Source organism: Lepidochelys kempii, chromosome 1 (genome assembly GCF_965140265.1).
Source record: "Lepidochelys kempii isolate rLepKem1 chromosome 1, rLepKem1.hap2, whole genome shotgun sequence".
NCBI classification, from domain to species: Eukaryota; Metazoa; Chordata; order Testudines; family Cheloniidae; genus Lepidochelys; species Lepidochelys kempii.
Genome location: NC_133256.1, coordinates 306,608,688 through 306,633,447, shown reverse-complemented (window position 1 = coordinate 306,633,447; position 24,760 = coordinate 306,608,688).

The window sequence follows — 24,760 nt, the reverse complement described above, 5'->3', positions numbered from 1 at the left end:
AAAGTGTTAAACAATAAATTTGTAAGCACCTAGAAACTAATATGGTTATAAGGGACAGCTATCATGTATTTGCCAAAAACAAATTATGCCAAACCAGCCTAATTACCTTCTTTGACAGTGTTACTGGCCTAGTGGATAGGGGAAAGCAGTAGATGTGATATATCTTGGTTTTAGTAAGGCTTTTGGCACAGTCCCACATGATATTCTCATAAACAAACTAGGGAAATGTGGTATAGATTAAATCAAAGTGGGTGCAAAACTAGTTGAAAGACTATTCTCCAAGATAGTTATCAATGGTTCGCTGTCAAACTGGGAAGGTGTATCTAGTGAGTCCTCCAGGAGTCAGTCCTGGATCTGGTACTAGTCAAAATTTTCATTAATGACTTGGATAATGGAGTGGAGAGTAAGCTTATAAAATTTGTAGATGACACCAAGTAAGGAGGGCCTGCAAGCACTTTGGAGGACAGGATTACAATTCATATTGACCTTGACAAATTTGAGAATTGGTCCAAAATCAACAAGATGAAATTCAATAAAGCAAGTGCAAAGTACTGCATTTAGGAATGATAAATCAAATACACAATTACAAAATAGGGAATAATTGGGTAAATGATAGCACTACTGAAGAAGATCTGAGGACTATAGTGGATCATAAAGTGACTATGAGTCAATAATCTGATGCAGTTGTGAAAAAGGTTAATTTCATTCTGGGGTGTATTAACGGGAGTGTCGTAGATAAGACATAGAAGATAATTGTCCCACTCTGCTCAGCACTGGTGAGGCCTCAGCTGGAGTATTGTATCCAGTTCTGGGTGCCACACTTCAGGAAAGATGTGGACAAATTGGAGAGAGTCCAGAGGATAAAGAAGGATAAAAGGTTTAGAACACTTGACCTGCGAGGAAAGGTTAAAAAAACTGGGCATGTTTAGTCTTGAGTAAAGAAGACTGAGGGGAGACTTGATAACATATCAAAGGCTGTTATATAGGGGATGGGAATCAATTGTTCTCTATGTCCACTGAAAGGAGGACAAGAAAATAATGGGCTTATTCTGAAGCAAGGTAGATTCAGGTTAGATATTAGGAAAATGTTCTAACTATAGGGTAGTTAAGTGCTGGAATAGGCTTCCAGAGAATATATATATTTCTTGTGAACAACATACAAAGGATAAATATCTTACTTCCTTTCTACAAAAGTTGGCAACTAAAGAAGGTAGGAAGTCTTGGAAGTCTATTGTGGAATCCCCATCATTGGATGTTTTTAATAACAGGTCAGATGAACTCCTGCCCAGGATAGTCTAGGTTTACTTGGTCCTGCCTCAGCATCCCTTCCAGCCCTACATTTCTATGATTCTATATTAAAGCTGAATTAAGTCCCGTAGACTTGAAGGATTTTTCTGCTTTTCTCATTTTCCTGATTCTAGGAAGCTGTGATTGGGTTGGGTTTTTAAAATTATTATTTATTTATTTGCTTGTTTGTTTTGTTTTTATTGTTTTGTTTTTGTTAAATAACAAAAAGTTGGTGTGAATAGGTTTGACTATTTTGCATATTTTTGTGTTTAATCACCTTCCATTTATTTCTTAAATGTAGATCAATGTAGTTTATATTCATTAAAGAAGATGGGTTTGTAAGAGAGTGATCATCACATTTGCTTGTGTCCATTTCAAAATGCTAACATGATTGATCAGACACTTTTTTGTGAACAATATACAAGAGATCTGTTTTCCTTTCTACAAAAGCTTGCAACTAAGGAAGGTAGGAAAGCTTTCCAATATCCAGTTTGAAATTACAAACGAAAAGATAGAGTTGTCATCTTGACATCAATGTCCATAATAATTGTAATTTGGACTCTAACTGATTCACTTTTATGATAAGTCCTCAAAGATTCCCCAGTTACTAAGGAACTTTTCTATACATTATGGAATGAATCAGAAATCTCACAGGCTAAGACATCTGGTAGGGAATTTATGGAGCAAGGACTAGGTAGCCAGTATAACAGATGTTAGCATTTCTACATTGGTGCATGCAATCCCTAATAAGGAGAGCAAATATGAGGAGTCAGATGGACAATAATTTTGTGATTTACTTTGGAGATGTCTAGTGGATCTGTGCTCAAATTATACACATCTTCAAAAGAGGTTATTGGAAAGAAAACTTTATACAGTACAATGGACACCATACTTTCTAAAGTCAATTTCAATGTGTTTATGTCATTTATTAATTTATCTGTAAACTACCAACACAAAAAGATCTTTCTTCTTCTTTCCTAAAACAAAGGCAATGATTCATAAAAATCCAATACAACATGTAACAATTAGTGCTTGAGGAAAGAGTTCCTTGTTAAATACAACCTTAAAACATTCAAATTGAAGTGTTTCTCCTTCTGTCCCTGTGATGGGATATATACATCCTGCACCAGTGATGAACGGGTTAAAGAGCTGCTTTGGGAAGGCTGGCCAGGCCCTTCCAGTCCTGTCAATCATGTTGAGGATAGAATAAGGGCTTAAAAATAGGACGTTCCCAGCAGTTACTGGGCAGCTCTGGGGGACAGCAGACAGAGGCTCTGCCGCTCCCAAAGGGAATTCCTGAAAGTATTCAAAAGAACTTCCCTCAGGAAGGCCATTTACCAGCCCCCTGTTCCTACAAGGAGACAACGACCCAGGTACACTGGCTGGGTAATGTTGGTTCGACAAGCCCCAAGGTGAGCTGATTAAGCAGTTGGTGCCACAACCCTCTACCCCTTTTGGAGTTAGGGAATCTGAGTAAGTATAAAAGGGACTAGGGAGTGGGACCCAAAGCCCCATCCCCATCAACTGAAATTGACTATTTAACTCAATTTGTATCATAGTGACCCCCCTGCTTAGGCAGAAGGGGCAATTTTTCAGCATCCATGTGGTTGGAGGCACTCATCAGCAGTCCAAGAATTGTGACAATGGTGGAGAATGTGAGCAAGATATTGCCCGTGACATAAAGAGTAATGGGGTGTGTGTGTGTGTGCGTGCGTGCATGTGTGTGTGTGTACAGAGTTACTTACAATTGCGGGCTGCCGAAGCAAGACAGACTTGGACAGGCTGCTGAAAAGGCTGACAGAAAGCTATGATCAACAAGCAGTGCAACAGCAGCAGCAACAGCTGCTACAACAATTAGCTACACAGCAGCAGCAGCAGCAGCAGCGGCAGATGGGGCAGCAACAACAGCGGCTAAAAGAAACAACCACCCAACAAAAAAGCCAGCGGCAGCAGTAGGTCCAACAAATATTGCATTTCTTCAAGCTGACTGGGGCAGCTATAGGGGCACCAACAAAAGTGATGACCAAAACCCCGCCCACACTGGTTAGCAAAAAAGGTCCTAGAAGATGATTCCAAGCCCTTCCTCATAACATTTGAATGGGTGGCTCAGGCAGCCTGATAGCCACAGGAATATTAGCCCCTCTCTGCTGGCCCCTTCCCTCACCAGAATGTACAGGACTATGTGAAAATCAAAATGGCTTAACTATTCAGATATTACAGAGGAAATCCACTGCTGGTGCTTCCGAGAAGAGATTTACCCCCAGAAGCAGGACCAGCATTGGGGGGCCACTGTTGGCACGAGCTAAAACCAGAAGCCCAGACAGGAGTGCAAGTAGCTGAACTGGTTGGAACAGTTCATGCACATCCTACCTGCTGAGGGAAAGGCCTGCGTGTTAAAACATTACCAAGAGACACTGGCCAAGTTCGTCTGCCTCATGGAAATTCTATGGCTTCTGGTAGCCCACTGGCAGTGCCAGGGAGAAATGTACAGGGAACAAGAAGACCAGACTAAGCAGAACCTGGGACCAATTGAGGGGACAGATCACTTCAGAGTGAGCCCCTAGAAACAGACTCAGCGATATCAAGGAATATGAGCAAAGGAATGGGGGCATGCCCCAGTGTCCCAGGAAATCAACGTCACCTAGAGAGGGACTTTCTCATGTGAAATCATCAGATGCATTGGAAAGACCAAATAGGGGCTCTCAAGGGACTTCTGCAGTAAAAACTAACCCCACCCCCAAAACAGAGCTTCTCATGTGTGCAGCCAGGACACTTCTGCCAAGACTGCCACTACACAGAATGTAATTATGGGTAAGTATGGTCTGCCAAGACTGAAGCTCAGAAGAAAGGGCCAGCCAAGCTAGTGGTGTCCATACAAATCAATGGGAAAAGGTCAATGGCTAGTAGACTCCAGCTGTGGGACAGACCCTGGTAAGGGAACCATTAGTTGGACAGGAAGATGAGGGCAGGAAGTCGGTCATACTCCAGTGTATACATGGAGATGTGGAGCCCCATCCAGCAGAGAACATACAACTGATGGTGGGGGGCTGTATAGCCAACCTTCTTGTTGGATTAATTCCTGCCTTAGCTTACCCAGTCATACTATGAAGGGATTAGCAGTAGTTCCAAGAAACCTTAGCAGAATGTGAGAGACAGCCCTGCAAAAAGATTAACCCCTTTTGGCAGCTGGAGACAAGGAGGGGCCAAGCTGAACTGACTGGGGTAGGCAAACAGTATGACCCTGTGAAAGGGCCATCAGTGTGCAGGAACCCACCACCCCTGGATTTTGGTGACCTTCTAAAGACTGATGACCCTGGCACTGGCATTCTTGCCTGAAACACTGACTGTGTGGGAACAGCAAGCTGACCCCATGCTTACCTGAGCCTTCTATTATCTCCCTATGGTACATTGTGAACCATTGGAACCCCAACTACTGAGTCAATGGCCTTGTTTTCAACTCTGGGGTGAGCGGACATACCACATCAAGTGAGATAAACATGCAAACAAAGTCAGGCCACAACCTCTGGTTCTTACCATATGTAGGAAGGAGGTGATGAAGCTAGTCCAAGGCCATTCCATTATAATTGGCATAGTTGTAACACAACCACTATAGCAACCAAGATCATGAAACTTTTCTCATGCAGGACTCCCTAAAGAAATCCTGATAGATCAAGGCTCTAATTTCACCTCCCAATTGATGAAGGAACTATGTAACCTACTGACAGTTAAGAGGCTGAAAACATCAGTCTATCATCCACAAAAAGATAGTCTTTTGATTGACCTCTGCCTTCTCGAACCTAAACTAGGACCCCAGGCCCTGACTGAAAAAAAATCTGTGAGTCTGTAAAGATGGAGGAGACCTTACAACCGAAACAAAGGACACAAGTTGATCACCCACTGGACCTGTTCCTCATGAGTTTTGCATCCATCCCAGGAAAGACACATTTAATCTCTCATTGTACTGAAACAGTACCAGGAGAAAAAGTGAGAGAAAAACCTCACCCTCCACCCTGGAAAACATTGGATGTAAGTATCCCATCAGGAGCTTCAAGCAGTGTTAGAATTAGGAGTGGTAGAGGTGTCCTGTAGTGAGTGGAGGAGTCCCATTGTCCAGGTCCCTAAACTGGATGAAACAGTATGCTTCCTTATAGACTTCCACAGTCAATGTGATATCTAAAGTTGACCTCTGCCCCATGCCAATGGTAGATGAGTTACTGGCACACTTAGGAGCAGATGAGTATATATTTACTACTCACCTTACCAAAGGCTATTGGCAGATCCCCCTTACACACTACTCCAGGAAAATGCCAACTTTCTCCACACCCCTTGGGTTATACCAGTTCTAAACCATTCCATGGAACCATGGAGTTCACTGTGTAGCTGCAACTTCCATAGGATGATGGATAAAATCTTGCAATACCCTGGACAATATGCCACCACCTCTCTGAATGACATTGTTGTCATGGGGGGGGACTACCTGAAACAGGTAGTGGCAGTACTTCCATCCCTCACAGATGCAAGGTTGACTGACAATCTGTCAAAATGAAAGATTGGGAACCACAAACATATATACCTAGGGTACACAATAGGAGGTGGCCAGCTGTGACCCTTAGTGGACAACATCCACTCTTTGATAAGTTGCCCTCTCCCTTCCACAAGAAAAAAGCAATATGTTCGACAAATCCTGGGATTAGTCAGGTACTACCAATGTTTTGTCACAAAGTTCTCCACCATTGCAGCACCCTTACCAGACCTCATAAAAGAGGGCCACCACAGGAAAATATGGTGAATGGAAAACTGTGACATGGCCTTTAGGACACACAAGGAATGTCTATGTAGAGAACCTGTCCTTTTCAACATAGACTTCCCAAAAGAGTTCCATGTGAGGACTGATGCCTCAGATGTGAGGCTGAGAATGGTGCTTTCAGAAAAATTCAAGGGGAAAGAACATCCAGTACTGTATATGAGTAGAAAGCTATTCATCAGAGAGGAAGCATATTAAATCATAGAAGAGGCCCTAGCATTGAAATGGGCTGTGGACTCCTTACGTTGCAACCTGTTAAGGAATCCCTTTTCACTAATGACAGACCACAAACTGGCTCCAATGGTTTAACGCAATGAAGGAAACCAACCATTGAATAATGTGTTGGTATTTGTCACTACAACCCAGTAAGTTCCAAGTCCATCACCGAGCTGGCCAAGCTCATCAGAATGCAGACTTTTTTCTTGTGATGGGGGAGCCCCTGCAAATGACTCTAAAGCTCTTACTCAAATCCTGAGGGGGAAGGTGTGTGATGGGATGTATAAACTCCACACCAATGATGAAGGGTTAAAAAGCTTCTTATGGGCAAGACTGAACCCTCCACTCTGGCCCTGTCAATTATGTCAAGGAAAGAATAAGGAAACTCCCAGCATTAAAAGTAGGAAACTCTCAGCATTTGCTGGGCAGTTCTGGGAGAGCGCAGACGGCAGCACTACAGCTCCCAAAGGGAATTCCTGAAAGCCTTAAGGGGAACTGCCCTTAGGAAGGCCATTTACCAACACCCCTGTTCCTACAAGGAGACAACGACCCTAGCATACATAACTCAACAAACCCCAAGGCAGGCCGATTGGTGCTGCTACCCTATACCCTTTCCAGAGTTAGGGAATCTGAGTACATACAAAAGGACTAGGGGAGTGGGAGCCAAGAGCCCTGTTTCCATCAACTCAAAAGGACTTTTTAAGTTTATTTGTATTAACCCGACTTAGCCAGATGGGGACACCCTAAGGATTTTTCAGGATCTGAGCAGGTGGTGTTTAACATTGGAATTCACTTTTCCTTTCTTAACCTTCTGGGATGTTGGGGATGCTGAGCTGGATAGAAGATACTTGGATTCAGGGTTATTACTTTTGTTATTGTTATTACTCAATGAACATGTTTATTATTGATTAGTGGCATTTCTATAAGATATCTTTCAGTCTCTCCCATTGAAGCTATTCTATTTTATATAAAATACTTGCATCATCATTGGGTGAGAGCAACTGACTCTATGGGGTGAGGAGCAGGGGGGCACCCAGGTTCTAGTCTTACTCAATGACTATTTAATTATTTATACACAAATGGAACAGGTTCATCAGGACAGACTGAGAGAGCTTAACCTCCAAATACTTTACAGCCTGGTGGTTAGGGCACTGACCAGGATGAGGGGGAGAACTGCGTGCAAGTTCTAAGCAGAGATTCAAACCTACAGCTCCCATGTGAGGGTGCTAGCCCACTTCCTTCTTTGGTGGTTTTGTGAATCTAGTCCTGAAAAAAAATTGGCCAAAACTATTCAGCAAATTCATAGAAAAATTGACAAATAGTTTCGGGTTGACCAAAACTGCATTTTTTGGAGAATAAATTATTCGACTAAAAAAATTTGACTAGCTCTACTCAGGAACTGACCTGATGGCTCTTGTGTGGATAAATGGTTTATGCAGCTAAGTACTGTACGTTGGTACTTATGTACCTGATCTATGTACTACAATCACATTTAATTTCCTGTCTTTCTCAGTAGCATGCTAACTGTTTATGAGAAGATATTTTCAAATAGGCCTAAATGGGCTACTTTGGAGGAGAGACTTCAGCATTTCATGCTACAGCTTTGATTTATTACATAAGCAAGTTAAAATGAACAGCTCACTACCAGAACAGCTACATCTGTCAACAAAACTTGCAAAACTTTAAACCTTAGCTTCGGACTCTGATCTCTCATTTAGAACTGCTTTGTTGTGCTTGTTAGTAAGAAGTACAGTGTCAATAAATACCACTTTCAAATGGAAAAATGTATGGATTTCATTGGTTTAACTTGGGTTGAATGTATGCATCCTCATTACTTTGAAGGTTATAAACCAAGTGGACTGTAATTTGTTTGTGCTGAATTTTTTATTTTCCTGGAAGGAATCTTTCCCTTTCTTTCAGAGTAGCAGCCGTGTTAGTCTGTATCCGCAAAAAGAAAAGGAGACCTTGTGGCACCTTAGAGACTACCAAATTTATTTGAGCATAAGCTTTCGTGAGCTACAGCTCACTTCATCAGATGCATTCAACTTCTTAGTAGGTTTTTTTTTCATTTTTCTTTTTTAACATGGTATAACTTTTTTCAAGTATAACCTATATATCATAAAGTCAGATGCAGAGGGAAAAAGGAAACTTAGTGTTATCATTGCGTAGACTACATGCCGGAACTGTTGGTTAGAAGAGTTTTATACAAAAATGAATGCTGTCACTTTAACAAGGAAGGCTTTAGCTACTGGCAGAAACCTGAAGTAACTTGAGGTTTGATCACAATAATACCCTTTGAGTTATTATCACTGTCACTCACACAGATAGATTTTCCATTGACTGCTATCATTTTGAGCCCCTATTTGTCATCTTAATTTGAGTAGTTGCCTGATGGAAGTCATGCACAGACTGAAAAATTAGTTGTTTCCATCACAATATGTTTGGGTGAAAGAGGGATTGCCACTGTTTAGTTTCACATTTCTACAGTCTAGACAGGACAAGTACATTGTAACAATACTAATATTAAAAATGCATTACCCTTAGAGGGTTGCCTGGGTGCTTTATCATAAAATAACCTTTTGAACCTGGGCAAACATGTGATAAGTAAAGAAAGGCAGGCTGAAGAAAGTATTGCTATGCCTCGTATGCACAATGGTATTAGGGTATTTCCATAATACTAAGTATATCACCAGCTGGGGGCTGCTATGTTCAGATGCAATTTTTACAGTACAACCACTGTAAAGTATTCAACTAGGGATGACATCACAGAGACTGTCATCTGACATTCTGAGACTGCAGCATCATTCCCAAATGTGCTGATATTGAGGACGGAGAGGCAAAACTTGCTGGAAGAATGACAGCACAAATGCAGTGCTGGTACCAAAGTTAATTAAATTTAGGCACCATTTGTTATAGTTGTCCAAATGTAAATTAAGAAGAGTAGGTGAAAATCCCAATGCCCTGGAGAGCACTTCCTTTCTCAGTAAAACACATTAATGACCAAAGCAAAGGATAAGTTATTGATGAGTGCATAATGACTGACATGTGCTTGTCTTCCAGATCAGTTACTGCTTGATTTCATTGGCCTACTTTGTGTTGTGGCTTGTATGTGGAGCTATTTCAGGCATCAGAAGAGGAGTGTGTGTTTCTTTCAACACTTTACTTTATCTGAAGTTGAAACAACTTAAGTGTTCACAGCATATCTGGCAAAGCCTCAGGAGCTCCCTTTTTACACTGGGCAGCTATTACATAAACCCCAAGGAGTGTAAATATTCTAAAAACCTGCTTTTCAAATTACACTATTCCACTGATGGATCACTGGAATATATGTCCTAATCATGAAACAAAGGTGAATCAGCTGAAGTGCTAGCCAGAAGATTGTCAGAATCTAAAGACTGATGCTTGCTCTGGTTATCATTAGTGAATTTAAAATGTTCAGCTGTCTGATTAGTGTACTTTACCTCTCAACTCTCTCAACATTGCCTACAGTGGAGTTCTCTGGGGCCCATTCAATAATCTTTACTGCCTCGCTTTCTTGCTGAAGACCCTTCAGTGATTCTGGGAGTGCATCAGAGGCTTCTAACTGAGAGCCATATGCTGATAAAGTGGATAATTTCAAAATGCCTTTTCTGCCTTTGAAGTCTAGAGGCAATGTTAACACATTTCCTGGCAGCATACTCCTATGCACCCTTTTCTTGGCTAGCTCATAAGTTTGGGATTCAATTTACATGTATCTGCAGTTCAATGCTGGCTACAAAGCTGATTCCAGGTGATTGGCAGCCCTTACCTTTCCAGGCTCAGCTTGGTACCTAAAAGGACTCTGCCTTCCTGTTCATTTTTGTATGTTCTTAAACTGCTAATTATACAGTTTAGCCTGTTTCTCCTGATCTTTTGCCACCTTCTTCTTAGGGTATGTGCAACATGCCACAGGTGGCACATGACTAGGATTCATCATCAAATTTGGTAAGCTGGTTGGATCATTAGCTTGCCCGGCCTGAGCCGGGTACTGACGGAGAGTGTGACATGAATACTGACCAACGCAATCCTTCCATAGATCTCATTTTAAAGATTCCACATCTTGCTTGAACAACTGTATTGTTGGATCATCATTATTCCTCAGAGTTGATCTAAACATCAAATTCACTGGTAGGGATGGGAAGGAATATGACCAATAGATTCATAGATTCCAAGTTCAGAAGAGAACACTGATGATCATATAGTCTCACGTCCTGCATAACGCAGGCCATAGAACATCTCAAAAACAATTCCTATAGCATAGCTTCTAGAAAAACATCCACTCTTGATTTAAAAATGGTCAGTGATGGAGAATCTACCACAACCATTGGTAACTTGTTCCAATGGTTAATTACTCTCATGTCTGCCCTATTTCCAGTCTGAATTTGCCTAGCTTCAACTGCCAGCCACTGGATTGTGTTATACCTTTCTGTGCTAGATTGATTTAATCTGCATCTAGATTAAATATTTGTTCACCATGCAGATACTGATAGACTGCAATCAAGTCACCCCTTAACCTTCTCTTTCTTAGACTCAAGAAGCTCAATCTATTTAGCTTATCACTACAAGGCATGTTTTCTAATCCTGTAATTTTTCTTGTGGCTTTTCTCTGAACCCTCTCCAATTTCTCAACCTCAGTCTTGAACTGTGGACACCAGAACTGGACATTGTGTTCCAGAAGACATCATACCAATGCCAAATACAGAAGTAAAATAGTCTTGCTACTCCTACATGAGATTTTCTCATTAATGTATTCCAGAATCACATTAGCTGTTTTAGCCAGAGTGTCAGACTGGGAGCTCATGTTCAGGTGATTATTCCCCACAATCCCAAATCTTTTTCAGAGCCACTACTTCCAAGTACAGAGTCCCCCATCATGTACATATTGCTAATGTTCTTTGATCCTAGATGAATAAATTTACATTTAGCTATATTAAAATGCATATAGTTTGTTTGCACTCAGTTTACCAAGCAATACAGATAGCTCTGAATCAGTGACCAGTCCTCTTCGTTATTTACCATTGATGATCATAGAATCATAGAATATCAGAGTTGGAAGGGACCTCAGGAGGTCATCTAGTCCAACCCCCTGCTCAAAAGCAGGACCCATACCCAATTAAATCATCCCAGCCAGGGCTTTGTCAAGCCTGACCTTAAAATCTTCTAAGGAAGGAGATTCCACCACCTCCCTAGGCAACGCATTCCAGTGTTTCACCACCCTCCTAGTGAAAAAGTTTTTCCTAATATCCAACCTGAACCTCCCCCACTGCAACTTGAGACCATTACTCCTTGTCCTGTCCTCTTCCACCACTGAGAATAGTCTAGAACCATCCTCTCTGGAACTACCTCTCAGGTAGTTGAAAGCAGCTATCAAATCCCCCCTCATTCTTCTCTTCTGCAGACTAAACAATCCCAGTTCCCTCAGCCTCTCCTCATAACTCATGTGTTCCAGACCCCTAATCATTTTTGTTGCCCTTCGCTGGACTCTCTCCAATTTATCCACATCCTTCTTGTAGTGTGGGGCCCAAAACTGGACACAGTACTCCAGATGAGGCCTCACCAATGTCGAATAGAGGGGAACGATCACGTCCCTCGATCTGCTCGCTATGCCCCTACTTATACATCCCAAAATGCCATTGGCCTTCTTGGCAACAAGGGCACACTGCTGACTCATATCCAGCTTCTCGTCCACTGTCACCCCTAGGTCCTTTTCCGCAGAACTGCTGCCTAGCCATTCGGTCCCTAGTCTGTAGCTGTGCATTGGGTTCTTCCGTCCTAAGTGCAGGACCCTGCACTTATCCTTATTGAACCTCATCAGATTTCTTTTGGGCCAATCCTCCAATTTGTCTAGGTCCCTCTGTATCCTATCCCTGCCCTCCAGCGTATCTACCACTCCTCCCAGTTTAGTATCATCCGCAAATTTGCTGAGAGTGCAATCCACACCACCCTCCAGATCATTTATGAAGATATTGAACAAAACCAGCCCCAGGACTGACCCCTGGGGCACTCCACTTGACATGGAGCCATTGATCACTACCCGTTCAGCCCGACAATCTAGCCAACTTTCTACCCACCTTACGGTGCATTCATCCAGCCCATACTTCCTTAACTTGCTGACAAGAATACTGTGGGAGACCGTGTCAAAAGCTTTGCTAAAGTCAAGAAACAATACATCCACTGCTTTCCCTTCATCCACAGAACCAGTAATCTCATCATAGAAGGCGATTAGATTAGTCAGGCATGACCTTCCCTTGGTGAATCCATGCTGACTGTTCCTGATCACTTTCCTCTCATGTAAGTGCTTCAGGATTGACTCTTTGAGGACCTGCTCCATGATTTTTCCGGGGACTGAAGTGAGGCTGACTGGCCTGTAGTTCCCAGGATCCTCCTTCTTCCCTTTTTTAAAGATTGGCACTACATTCGCCTTTTTCCAGTCATCCGGGACTTCCCCCGTTCGCCACGAGTTTTCAAAGATAATGGCCAATGGCTCTGCAATCACAGCCGCCAGTTCCTTTAGCACTCTCGGATGCAACTCATCCAGCCCCATGGACTTGTGCACGTCCAGTTTTTCTAAATAGTCCCTAACCACCTCTTTCTCCACAGAGGGCTGGCCATCTATTCTCCATGTTGTGATGCCCAGCACAGCAGTCTGGGAGCTGACCTTGTTCGTGAAGACAGAGGCAAAAAAATCATTGAGTACATTAGCTTTTTCCACATCCTCCGTCACTAGGTTGCCTCCCTCATTCATTAAGGGGCCCACACTTTCTTTGGCTTTCTTCTTGTTGCCAACATACCTGAAGAAACCCTTCTTGTTACTCTTAACATCTCTCGCTAGCTGCAGCTCCAGGTGCGATTTGGCCCTCCTAATTTCATTCCTACATGCCCGAGCAATATTTTTATACTCTTCCCTGGTCATATGTCCAACCTTCCACTTCTTGTAAGCTTCTTTTTTATGCTTAAGATCCGCTAGGATTTCACCGTTAAGCCAAGCTGGTCGCCTGCCAAATTTACTATTCTTTCGACACATCGGGATGGTTTGTCCCTGTAACCTCAAACGGGATTCCTTGAAATACAGCCAGCTCTCCTGGACTCCTTTCCCCTTCATGTTAGTCCCCCAGGGGATCCTACCCATCCGTTCCCTGAGGGAGTCGAAGTCTGCTTTCCTGAAGTCCAGGGTCCGTATCCTGCTGCTTACCTTTCTTCCCTGTGTCAGGATCCTGAACTCAACCAACTCATGGTCACTGCCTCCCAGATTCCCATCCACTTTTGCTTCCCCTACTAATTCTTCCCGGTTTGTGAGCAGCAGGTCAAGAAAAGCTCCCCCCCAGTTGGCTCCTCTAGCACTTGCACCAGGAAATTGTCCCCTATGCTTTCCAAAAACTTCCTGGATTGTCTATGCACCGCTGTACTGCTCTCCCAGCAGATATCAGGAAAATTAAAGTCACCCATGAGAACCAGGGCATGCGCTCTAGTAGCTTCCGCGAACTGCCGGAAGAAAGCCTCATCCACCTCGTCCCCCTGGTCCGATGGTCTATAGCAGACTCCCACCACTACATCACTCCTGTTGCTCACACTTCTAAACTTAATCCAGAGACACTCAGGTTTTTCTGCAGTATCATACCGGAGCTCTGAGCAGTCATACTGCTCCCTTACATACAGTGCTACTCCCCCACCTTTTCTGCCCTGCCTATCCTTCCTGAACAGTTTATAACCATCCATGACAGTACTCCAGTCATGTGAGTTATCCCACCAAGTCTCTGTTATTCCAATCACGTCATAATTCCTTGACATCACCAGGACCTCCAGTTCTCCCTGCTTGTTTCCAAGGCTTTGTGCATTCGTATATAAGCACTTGAGATAACCTGCTGATCGCCCCTCATTCTCAGTATGAGGCAGGAGCCCTCCCCTCACAGACATTCCTGCCTGTGCTTCCTCCCGGTATTCTGCTTTCCCTCTTACCTCAGGGCTTTGGTCTCCTTCCCCTGGTCACTTTAGATAAGCTATTACCAGCAGGACAGTGGGGTGGGAGGAGGTATTGTTTCATGATCTCTGTGTGTATATAATGTCTGCTGCAGTTTCCATGGTATGCATCCGATGAAGTGAGCTGTAGCTCACGAAAGCTCATGCTCAAATAAATTGGTTAGTCTCTAAGGTGCCACAAGTACTCCTTTTCTTTTTGCGAATACAGACTAACACGGCTGTTACTCTGAAATCCTCCAATTATGTGTCATTTGCAAACTTTGACAGTGATTATTTTATGTTTTCTTTGAGGTCATAGACAAAAATGCTAAATAGGGTAGGTCCAAGAGCTAGTGGGACCCCACTAGATATACATTGAAATATTCCCCATGCACAGTTATATTTCTGAGACCTATCCATTACATTTTGAATCTATTTAATGTTAATTTTATATCATTTTAGTTTTTTAGTCAAAATATTGTGTGGTACAAGGTCAAACGCCGAACACAAGTCTATTATGTCAATGCCATAACCTTTATCATCAAATCTCATAAAAATATCCAGTTAGTTTGACAGGCTCTATTTTACAATATTCCATGTTGATTTGCCTTAATTATATTAAGCTCCTTTAATTCTTAATTAATCGAGTCCAGAATCAGCAACTCTATTAACTTGCCCATTAGGGGTTTGGCAGGCCTATAATTACCTGAATCATCCTATTTACCTTTTTAGAAACTAGCACAACATTAGCTTTCTTCCGGTCTTCTGGAACTTCCCCGGTGCTCTAATACTTATTGAAAATCAACATTAATGGTCCAGTGAGCTACTCAGCCAACTCTTTTAAAACTCTCCAATGCAAGTTGATTTAAAAATGTCTAACTTTAGGAGCTCTGTTTAACATCCTCCAGAAATATAAGTGGAATGGAAAGAGTGTTATCACCACCATAATGATGAGACTATAGCTATGTCTATGCTATAAATGCGACATTGGCACAGCTATGCCACTGTAGTGCTGTAGATTAGATAGTTACTGCAGCGACAGAATTTTTTCACCACTGTAGTAAATCCCCCTCTCTGAGAGGCAGTAGCTAGTGTTAGAAGAAGGAGCAGGTTGACCCAGAGGCAGATTTGAGTATGGGCTTCTTTATTGCGATACTTGTTTCCCTCGACCCAATTGTCGAATTAGCACTGGATTAGTTACAGCACACTCTTTTTATTTCAGTTAGTATGTAAATGCCTACATCCGTTACAACCCCCCTAACTCCCCTATTAAGTAATAGAAACACCCACACTATGATTATAACCGCCCCTATTGACTGATTACAGCATTACACATATTATACACACATTTTTACCTTGAAAATACATTTCTTTGCAGTGATTGTTGCTATAAGTTCCCTTAATCAGCAGTTCTCAGGGGAGGGAGGAAGGGGCCATGAGCAGTTCTCGTTTATGTAGCTGGGATAGAAAGGGAGGGGGAGATAACACTTCCTTACCCAAAGGTATCCTTTAGACAACTACATTTCTTATGCAGCTGCAACACTTCTTTACTCCCAACAAGCTGAAGGGGAGGACAAGGGATGAACACTTATCTATTAAGTGAAGAAACAGTGCCTGCCCCGACTCCACTCCCTAATACCATACCAGCACAGCAGCAGTTTCCCAAGACTCTACTTAACCCTTACATATTCCAACATTCCCCCACTCTTTTCAAAGAAGAGCCCAGGCGCCCTTCCTTTTTGCACACTGAATGGCAGGACATTCAGGCTGGAGGCCCTGGCTCCAGTTAGCCCTGTCATAAATATAAAGGGAAGGGTAAACCCCTTTGAAATCCCTCCTGGCCAGGGGAAAGCTCCTCTCACCTGTAAAGGGTTAAGAAGCTAAAGGTAACCTTGCTGGCACCTGACCAAAATGACCAATGAGGAGACAAGATACTTTCAAAAGCTGGGAGGAGGGAGAGAAACAAAGGGTCTGTGTCTGTCTGTATGCTGGTTTCTGCCAGGGATAGACCAGAAATGGAGCCTTAGAACTTTTAGTAAGTAATCTAGCTAGGTATGTGTTAGATTATGATTTCTTTAAATGGCTGAGAAAAGAATTGTGCTGAATAGAATAACTATTTCTGTCTGTGTATCTTTTTTGTAACTTAAGGTTTTGCCTAGAGGGGTTCTCTGTTTTGAATCTAATTACCCTGTAAGATATCTACCATCCTGATTTTACAGGGGGGATTTCTTTATTTCTATTTACTTCTATTTTTTATTAAAAGTCTTCTTGTAAAACACTGAATGCTTTTTCATTGTTCTCAGATCCAAGGGTTTGGGTCTGTGGTCACCTATGCAAATTGGTGAGGCTTTTTATCCAACATTTCCCAGGAAAGGGGGGGTGCAAGTGTTGGGAGGATTGTTCATTGTTCTTAAGATCCAAGGGTCTGGGTCTGTAGTCACCTAGGCAAATTGGTGAGGCTTTTTACCAAACCTTGTCCAGGAAGTGGGGTGCAAGGTTTTGGGAAGTATTTTGGGGGGAAGGACACGTCCAAACATCTCTTCCCCAGTAACCAGTATTAGTTTGGTGGTGGTAGCGGCCAGTCCAAGGATAACGGGTGTAATATTTTGTACCTTGGGGAAGTTTTTGACCTAAGCTGGTAAAGATAAGCTTAGGAGGTTTTTCATGCAGGTCCCCACATCTGTACCCTAGAGTTCAGAGTGGGGGAGGAACCTTGACAAGCCCTATACCTTGATCCACTGGTCATACTATGAGGAGAGAGAAGGCAGGTCACAAAAGGGGTAAGCCACTGAATTTTCGGGTATGGCTTCCAGGGAGAGGCTAGGGCAGCGCTTATTTTAAACACCCCATGAATATGATTCATAATACAAGTAATATGAATAACATCCCTACAACAAGAATAAAATGACCAAGAAGCGAATGAGTGTCCATTAGGCCTGTCCAAAGGCATAGGCTACGTTAGTCCAAGTATAATTTGTAGGCAGTTTAGTAGCTAGTTGGAAGGCATTTATTCCTTGAAGGGTCTGGGCTTCCAAGACCTACGTTCGGTGTTGCTTGGCCAGGAGCTGCCCCTACAGTGTTCGTGTACTCTTGTCCATATTAGGAGTTCATTGAATATTTACAGAGAAATGGGGTATTGTCCAAACCAGCTCAACCACTTGGTACGGAATTGGGTAATGCACTGGTTTGACTGTTCACAGCAATGAGTTCCACCGATCCATTTATGCACCAAAGTTCCGATGGCAGAATGTAGATTTGTGTGATTGTGCCAGATGCTGGTGCACTTGTACTCTCGAGTGTTATATTACAGAATTGTGCACACTCTCAGCGGAACACTTTATACCCCCTATACATTACACCCAATTGTTCATTTCAGGCACAGGCCACTGGGCCTGCTTTCTTATGGCCATTGGAGAGGCATATTTAAATATTTTGGGGGGACAAATAATTACTTAACTGAATTATTATTGTATACCATTTTATTTTCCCTATTCTCTTTGTGGGTTCATTTGTAAGATGCATGCAACAGAATTTATTTATACCCATTTTAACTCCCCATTCTGTGCCTTTTATTTGCATGCAATAAACCCATTTTTAAACTCCATTTTTTGTTTTTAATAGCAGCAGGCTGGGCCTCAACTGGTCAAAGACTAGGTAAGGAACTCTTCATTTAGGAATTGGGAATGGATAGTGTTCTACTGGAATGTGGTACATCACTTGATTCCCCCTGTTGGGTAGACCGTGCTCTCCAGGCAGGTTATACTATACACTGACCTTGCTGCTATATGCATTAACCCTCCTTGAACAATATTTACCAAAATAACAGTAATAACAAGACAAACAACACAAAACACACGACACAATCTTTGTTGTGACAGTAGACCCATGGTGTTCTGGGTTGTTCTTTCACTGGCGCCAGCTTGTCCATAGTGTCTGAAAAACAAAATAAACATTTTCCAGCCCCTTGGTATGGGCAGATTATTGCTTACAAATACCCCTTCCTTTTACATTTTTTTTTCTGACTGCAGGAAAAAACAGAAGAATTACTTCCACACTTTTTTTGTTTTGTTTTATAGGCAGGGTAGGTTTTTATCCTTAAAGAGAGAGGGTGAATTATTCCACTGTTTATTTATGAAATTTATGAGGTTGTGTACCTCAGTTTTCCTTTTTGTACACCAGACCAGATTTGTAATGGTTTTTATGCTGTGCCAAGCTTTAAGTTTATTCACAGGTAATAGCTGAGAGGCAGTATTACCATTTGACCTTTGATATTAAATTTACTTTCAATTACTGTTTGCTTAAAATTTGTCCACAAAATTATACAAATTATACATTGTTATGGGATTACTTACTAGCATTTATTAAAAAAATTAACATTGTGACAGTTAGATTACTTAGAGCCACTTTGGCTGCTTGATGCCTGCAGCTAGGCTGATGGAAGAAGTCTTCTGTTGATCTAGTAGTGTCAACACCAGGGCTTAGTTCAGCTTAATTACATCACACAGGGCATTATTTACTTACTAGATGCCCCCCAAATGACTTTTCATTTCAAAATTTAAGCTAATTAGGTTAAAACAGGTATAAGAAGGTGAAAATCAAAATGAATCATATTGATTAACCTGAAATAAAAAAACAAAAGGTTTTTAGGTTCACAAAAAAAATTGAGATTTCAACATTTCATCCTGATTTGATACTGCAAAATTTTTCAAACTCCTGATAATATTTGCATGACAGGAAACTATTTCTGACTTAGCTCTATTCAATACCTTTGTTTGTCATTGGATGGCATATGGCAGTTGAGGATTTATTCACTCTATCTGCTTACCATTTTAAACAAGGAAAAGCATGGCACTGTCAAAATATTGATTGTCATACTTAAGATGATCAACAGTACAAAAATTAATGCAGTGTATCCCAAGTGGTGCGAAAGTTCTTCTATTCTCCAAATTAACACTGGTTTCACGTTCAAGCATCTTACTAACATCAGTGATAGACATATATATCTTTGCATCATCCTCAGTAAGAACCCAGAAGAATCTCTTTGGGTATGTCTACGCATTTACATTTGTGTAGCACAGAGAGAACCTCCCAGCCCAGGTAAACAGAGTCATGCTAGCTTGGCTCAATTTAGTGCTCTAAAAATAGCCTGCAACAGTCACACTGCTATCTACTTAAGCTTATACCCAGGGGGTCAGATGGGCTTGAGAGCCTGAGCTACCACCCAAGCCAAAACAGCCCCGTTGCTATTTTTAGTTCACTACCTTCAGCTGACGTAGTGTGGGTCTGTCTACCCAGGCTGTGAGGCTTGCACCCTATTGCAATGTGAATATACTCTTTGGGGACAGCTAAAAGGATTCATTTTCTTTGGTAGCCTGGTTTTTCATGCATAGCAGCAAGTACTTCTGTTTCAAGGTACTAGCTCTTGTGCACTGTAACCAGTTTTCTTTCTGGAGGCTGGGAGCCAGATTTTCCAAGGTATTTAGGCTCTGAAAGATGCTGCTAGATGCCTAGTGAGGATTTTCAAAAGCACTTAAACAGAATTAGGCACCTAACTGGCTTAAGAGCTTTGAAAATCCCAATAGGTGCCTAGCAGTATTTTAGGTATCTAAGTATTTTTGAAAATTTGACACTGTATGTGGATTTTTTTGACACTCTATATGGAATCCCATCAGTGGGTATTTTCTGTGCAGTTTAAGGTGTCAAAGTACCATCCCTATCACAGCATCTTTAATGTCTTTAAGGTGACATTAACTTGATTTTCCACACAATTACACTATTTATCGCAAAAAGAAAAGGAGTACTTGTGGCACCTTAGAAACTACATTATTGAGAGGAAAACCTTGGAAAAATGTCTTTCCCAAATACAAATAGCTGCAGAATATTTTTTGTCTCTCTGTCTGGTTTATTGACACTCTTTGAGACTATTTTAGTTATCTAACTTATAACTTATCTTATCTTATATAACTTATCTAACTTGGCATGCAGTCCCAAAATAGCAGAGTCAATCTCCTTTGTAAATGAACTTTGTGTAGAATTCCTAGTGCTGAGACGGACCTATGAAAAATAAGTAACTCAATATTCCTGAAAAAATAATGAGGAGTCCTTGTGGCACCTTAGAGACTAACAAATTTATTTGGGCATAAGCTTTCGTGGGTTAGAACCCACTAATTTCAAAACCAGACTCCAATGTGAAGCTGCAGAACTGGAATTAATTTGCAAACTGGATACCATCAGATTAGGCCTGAATAGAGACTGGGAGTGGTTGGTCATTATAAAACCTAAACTTAATTTCCCCAATACTAATTTCCCCCTACTGTTACTCACACCTTCTCGTCAACTGTCTGTAATGGGCCACTCTCTTACCACTTCAGAAGTTATTTTTCCTCTCTTGGTATCCTGCTGTTAACTGATTTATCTTGTTAAACTGACCTCACGCTTGGTAAAGCAACCCCCATCCTTTCATGTATTTATACCTGCTCCTGTATTCTCACTCCATGCATCCGATGAAGTGGGTTCTAGCCCACAAAAGCTTATGCCCAAATAAATTTGTTAGTCTCTAAGGTGCCACAAGGACTCCTCATTATTTTTTCAGGAATATTGAGTTACTTATTTATCTTCAATCATTTTGCTGGGCCCTGCCAGGCTAGGTTTTTTATTGTAGTAGGTCTTTGTTTAGACATGGTATGAGCTGCTGTAATTTCTTTTACCTGCATCTATTCCATTATTGTTTTTGTGGAAGTGTGGAACTGAAGACTATTTTACAAACAGGGCTCTTCATCACCGTTAAGAAGATTAAGCAAAATTGAGGTCAGCTTTGAACCTGCATCAGATTAAATACAATCATTGTAACCAGAACTATGTAACCTTGACACTTAACCATGAAAAGTAATAAATAGGTGCAGTAAAAAAAAGGAGCCATTACAATGTCTAATTGTTTATAAAGGAACGCTGATAATTCATGCAATTAGTAATGAGGAAAAGAATCAGCTAAGGTGAACTGATAGACATAAGTCAGTAGGTAAAGGCTGATCTTTAATTAGTCACCAAATGGTCTATAACATAAATTATCATGACTCTTGGCTTTGATCGTTCCTAGTAAGTCTTTCAATGAAATCATGAATGAAAGAATGAGAAACTGACATGAAAAGTAAGTATAATGGGCTATTCCAAAGGGGGGAAAAAACCCTGCATGGCTACCATCTCCTTATACCAGAGGTGGGCAAACTACGGTCCGCGGGCCACATCCGGCCCGCGGGACCGTCCTACCTGGCCCCTCAGCTCCTGGCCAGGGAGGCTAGACCCCAGCTCCTCCCCTGCTGTCCCCCTCCCCCGCACCCTCAGCACCCTGCGCCACCAGCGCTCTGGGCCACCGGGCAGGGTGGCGGTGTGACTGCGAGCTCCTGCTACTGTAAGCAGCGTGGTAAGGGGGCGGGGAGGGGTTCTGGGGGGCAGTCATGGGAAAGGGATCGGGGGAAGTTGGATGCGGAGGAGGTTTGGGGGGGTGGTCAGGGGATGGGGAGCAGAGGGAGTTGGACGGGGGTGGGGTCCTGGGGGGCAGTCAGGGCACGGGGATGTGGATGGGGTTGGGGCAGTCAGGGGACTGGGAGCAGGGGGTTGGATAGGGGGTGGGGTTCTGGGGAGCGGTTAGGGGCAGGGGACCCGGGAGGGGGTGGTCAGGGGACAAGGAGCGGGGGGGGGGTTGGATGGGTCGTGGGTTCTGAGGGGGGCAGTCAGTAGGCGGGAAGTGGGAGGGGGTAGATAGGGGGCGGGGTCCAGGCTGTTTGGGGAGGCACAGTCTTCCCTACCCGGCCCTCCATAACTTTCGCAACCCTGATGTGGCCCTTGGGCCAAAAAGTTTGCCCACCCCTGCTTTATATTCTTAATTTTTTAAAAATTCTTATTTTGTTGACCAGTAAGTGCCATTTTCAGCATTCTAAGCCACCTTTTCATTGTGGTGCAGGTGGTCTACATGCTTGTGATCTTGCTCCTCAGTTTCAATTTGAACCTGATCTACTGCACACTGCTTTTTCAACACATTTCAATCAGCCCAAAAGAATGCAGCACAACTCATTTTACTTCTCTTTGCTGATTCATGTCTCCTTTCTTTTTCACTCTATTGGCTTTCTATCTAGCCATTCAGTTGCTTAAAATATCCCTCTTACATTGAACGCCATCACTCCAAACTACCCTTAGCAACCTCTTTCCTGTCATTCTTTCCTTTTCCCTACCTTCATTCACTTTCTTGTTACAGAAGGAGAACGAGGAACCAGAGGCGGACTGAGTAGACGGGTTTCTTTATTGTGGTACTTCTTCCCCTTGACCCAGTTGTCGAGTAAGCACTGAATTAGTTACAGCACACTCTTTTTATCTAAGTTAATATGTAAATATCTACATTTACTACAACCCCCCCCAACCCTTATTGAGTAATACAAATGCCCATACAATTAATATTAACAGCTATATACTGAATATAATTATTCCCGCCCCTGATTACTGTTACATCATTAGCATATTCCACAGATAACTTTTACTTTGAAGATACATTTCTTTACAATAATTGCAGCTACAAATTTCCTTGATCAGCAGTTTGCAGGGGAGGGAGGGAGGAAGAGGCCATGACCCCGAGCTCATTTGTGTAGCTGGGAAAGGAAGGGAGGTGGAGATAACGCTGCTTTACCCAAAAGGTATTCTTTTAGATCCCCACATTCCTGATGCAGCTGAGAGCTTATCAGTTCTTAACAAGCAGAAGGGAACTTTGTGGCAGATTACACTTTATCTATCAAGCGAAGGAATAGTGCACGCCTGTGCCTACACCCCAGTACCATGCCAGCACACCAGGGGTTGCCCAGGTCTCTACTTAATCCTTACATATCCCATCACTCCCCCACTCTCTTCAAAGAAGGGCCCAAGTGTCCCTCCTTCCCACACAGTGGACGGCGGGACTCTCAGGCTGGAGGCCCTGGTTCCAGTTAGCCTGATACCTTGGTCCACCAGTCATGCTATGGGGAGAGAGAGAAGGCGGGTCACAAAAGGGGGTAAGCCACTCAGTTTACAAGCATGGCTTTTGGAGAGAGGCTTGCACATAATTTTAAGCACCCCTTTATACAATTAATAATACAATTAAAATGAATAACACCCCTACTACATGAATAATATGACTAAGTGAATGAGTGTCCATTAGGCCTGTCCAAAGGGCACAGGCTACATAAGTCCAAGTACAATCAGCAGGCAGTTCGGTAGCTAGTTGGAAGGTACTCATTTCTCGAAGGGCTTGGGCTTCCAAGACCTGAGTTTAACATTCGGGCCACCACCAGAAACACTGCTTCTCCTCCTTTGATAGGGTTAAAATCCTGTAACATCATTTTGGATTTTATATTTTAAATGTGCCCAGTTGTTGGCAGTTGCAGCGAGCTGTCCCTACTGTGTTCATGTGCTTTTGTCCATATCATGAGTTCACTGAATCATTGTAAATAGTTGTGGATATCATGAATATTCAGAGTTATCAAAATTAATTATACATATTTTGGAAGGGTTAACAACCCTTATGATTAAGGATACGATTCTGTCACAGAGGTCACAGTTTCCATGATTTTCCGGGACCTCCACAACTTCTTCTGTGGCAGGGCTGGAGCAGCTGTTAGCCCTGGGGCCCATCAGAACAGAGGGCCAGTGGCGAGCCCACGGGCAGCCGGAGCAGCAGCCAGCCCCGAAGCAGCAGCCCCCAGAACAGATAGCCTTCAACTGCAGTGTGGGGCACAGGTCGTTTCCTGGGATCACACAGATATATCAGGCAAATCAGGCAGTGACCAGCCCTTGGGCCACCAGAGCAGTAGCCAGCCCCAAAGCAGCAGCCCCCGGAAAGCTGAGTGACCAGCCCTTGGGCCACCAGAGCACTAGCCAGCCCCAAAGCAGCAGCCCCCGGAAAGCTGGGTGACCAGCCCCTGGGCTGCCAGAACATTGAACATCTGACTGGTGGCCAGCCCCAGGCCCACCAGAGCAGCGGTCCCCAGTCCCCCAGAGCAACGGCGGCGGTTGGATCAGCTCCCCTGATGATGAAGCAGCAGTGGTCTACCCCTTCTGCAGGAGCATGGGTGGGACTGGGGCAGCTGAAAGCCCCAGCAGTGCTCTGTTTGTCCCCACTCCCTGGGTATTTTTAGTAAAAGTCAGGGACAGGTCTCAGGTTTCTGTGAATTTTTGTTTATTGCCCACAACTTGTCTTTGACTTTTACTAAAAATACCTATGGCAGAATAACCTTACTCATGATTCAGGGTTTCTCTAAATATTACAGATCAGGGTGACACCCAATTGCGGAGGAAGCAGGAGGCGGGGAGATTACCACACATCTGTCTATTACAAGGTTCTTACACCTTCCTCTGAAACATCTGGTGATGTTTCAAAGGAAGGTATGATAATGGACTAGATGGACCTCTGGTCTGACTTAACATGTCCTATGATCCCATTTGTATGTAACATTGCCT